A 3,151-nucleotide genomic window follows, 5' to 3' on the forward strand; every position below is an offset into this window, starting at 1 on the left:
TACAATGTGTACAACAGCCCAACCAGTAGGAGCTTAGATATTAGTGAAGTCTGTGCTGCTGCAGCACACGAGCCAATTCTCATAGGGGAAACTTCAATGCCCACCACCCCATCCTGGCTCCCACGCGGAGCCGGGATGCGGCAGGCTGTCACATAGCAGCGGTGCTTGAGTCATGCCCCGAGATTGCTCTTCTCAACAACCAGGAGCCTACGCACCACCATTTTGGATGCTGGCCCGGCACCCGTGCCTCAGCACAATCCTCAATGGAAGGTGGACAGGGCCAACTGGAAAGCTTTCTAGGAGGCCCTGGCCAGGTGCCTCAGAACCAGTGAATTCTCACTTAATGATAATGTGGATACAATTGAGGCCAGACTAATTAATGCCATAGACGAGGCAGCCTCAGAGACCATTCCCAAAACTCGTCCGTGGTCCAGGTGTTTCAAAGACGCCTGGTACTACAATTAAGGAGGTCAAGCACAGATTCAATATGTGCAGAAGACGTTTCCGCAGACAGAGAACCCCTGAGAACCACACTTTTTTGAGAGAGGTTCTCAGGGATGCTCAGGAAACTGCTAAGAGGGTAAAGCAGGAAAAGTGGCTGGAGTGTTGTGTGTCCTTTGGCCACTAAACCTCCCTTTCAGAGCTGTGGAACCGTATCAGACAGCCCACAAATCGCTCAGCCCCCAAAAAGACCCACCATGACCCGCGGTCAGAGGCGGAAAAACTGGCACTCGAGTTCTCTGTTAGAACAAGTAGCGTCGGCCTACCATCAGAGTTAAGGGCATGCCAAGAGGAACTGCTTCCAGGCAGGCATGCCCTCATCAGAGAAATGGCGGTCGAGCCTGATGATGCTGATGCCATGTTCTCTCTGAGGGAATTACGGCGGACGTATAAGACCAGTTCGCGGTCAGCCCAGGGTTGTGATGGGATCTCCTACCCCATCATTTCCCACCTAGGACTTGAAAGTGAGCTTGCATCTCATCAACAAGTCCTGGGAGACTTCCACACTACCACAGTGCTGGAAGAGGGCTGACATAGTTCCCATCCCTAAACCAAAGGAGCTGGGTCGGTACCGTCCCATCTCTCTACTCAGCTGTCTGGGAAAGACGGCAGAGAGAATGGTACTGAACCGGCTCCAATGGAAGCTGGGACCTCCACATGAACACCTACATGGGTTCACAAGGGGTAAGAGTACTGCTCACAGCATGGCCACCTTACTGAGCACTGTCAGCAACACCAGATCTGTCATTGTTTTCCTGGACCTGGAGAAAGCTTTTGAACTGGCAAGCCCACTCGGCATTCAAAAGGTCCTGATCTGCAAGGGAATCAAGGGCAGACTGCTTGCCTGGATTGGTGATTATTTTTGGGACAGAACTGCCAGAGTGAAGCTCCAAGGTCACCTTTCCAGGCATTTTCCCCAGGAGAATGGCACTCCACAAGGGGAGGTCCTCAGCCCGGACTCTGTTTAACACCCTCATGTTAAGCATCCTCAACATTCCACTCCCAGTGGGGTGTAAGATAATTTCATATGCAGATGATCTGGCAATTATCTCTACTGGGAGACAGAATGAGAACTTAATCAGAAAGATCTAGCGTTGTCTGGATCTAATGTCTGAGGAATGCCGCAGAGTCGGGCTTAAGATCTCAGCAGCCAAATCAAAGGCAATGGCGCTGAAGAAGGATGTCCGAGACCAAAGACTGTGAGTCCAAGGGTTAGAGGTATGGGTTGACAAGAACCTCACCTTTCGCTCGGGGATTCAATACCTCCTAGAACGGACCAAGGCAAGACTATCTGTCATGAGAGCTCTGTCAGGGCGGCGCCTAGGGGCTGGGCACCATGTACTAAGATCCTTCTATGTGCACGCTGTCCGTCCCATCGTGGACTACGCCTCCGTCGCCCTGATTACGGCCAAGCCTGGACTAAGGAAAAGGCTTGAGGTCATGCAAAACGAGGCTGCCAGGATCATTCTGGGTGCTCTTGGGTGGGCTAAGGTTACCAACCTCCTCTTGGACGCCAATCTCTTCCCCCTGGACACCCGGATTGATCAGATGGCGGCTCAGTTTCTTGCCAACTCGCAACTAAGTCAGAAAGTGCATCGTCGGCTTGTACAAAACCATGAACTCTTTGCCAACAATACCTGGCTGTCTCATACAGCCAGGGTGCTGATATGCCTTGAGCTCAAGGAGACACTATTGGTTAAGGGCATGGACCTCCCCCACCCTAACTATGCCACAGCCCCGCCTGGGCAAGATCCTTGATAGAGTATTCTGTCATGAACCTGTCAAGGAGAAAGACACAGTACTCTCTGTTTCTTTTGAAGGCTGAGGCAGAGAGGAATATTGCAGAATCACTCCACCAGGTAGTAAAACCTACTTCATGGATGGTTCTGCAGACCCCATTTCCCATACTGCAGGCGCCGGTTTGGCAGCAAGGGACATAGCGCAAGCTATATGGGTATCCGGCGATGCCTCCTCGCTCCAGGCAGAGGCAGTCGCTATTATGGGAGCTCTAGCCCATGCAGCCCAGACGGACGGGCATGTTGTAATACATACAGACTCTAGGGCCGCCATTGACAGCCTGCAACAAAGCACGCCCCTTGATAACGTCTATCTTCTGACCACGATTCTTACCATTGCATCCTGGATCAGGATAGACGCATTATCATCAACTGGATTCCAAGCCATATTGGTATTAAAGGCGAGCCGAAATCAGTCTTCACAGACTGAGATAGGCTACCCTTGTGCGTGGCAAATCATACCCACCATTGGGCATGATGAGCGACGCTGTGATCATTGTGGCGCGACGGACACCAAGATAGAGCACTATCCGATGGAATGCGATCACACTCGCTTCCTCAGGCGCTGGGCTGGTAAGACGGCTATTCCTATCGCTTGCCCCCTTGCAACTGGAGCGCCTTCAGGCAATCTAACCGCCACGGTAAGCATTCAGTGATGATGATCAGATGAGTCAGCACTTATAGCTGGCAGAGGCTGGGCCGCCTCGTGCATATAGCCCGGGCGAAGGGACGTCTTCGCAAATCTCTCTGAACTGAACTGAACTATATATATATATACATATATATATATATACATATATATGTGTGTGTGTGTGTGTATACACTCACACACCCACACCCACACACACTTATCT

The sequence above is a fragment of the Penaeus japonicus genome, unplaced genomic scaffold (assembly GCF_977035675.1).
Source record: "Penaeus japonicus unplaced genomic scaffold, GWHDUDI00000001_assembly GWHDUDI00000020, whole genome shotgun sequence".
Lineage (NCBI taxonomy): Eukaryota > Metazoa > Arthropoda > Malacostraca > Decapoda > Penaeidae > Penaeus > Penaeus japonicus.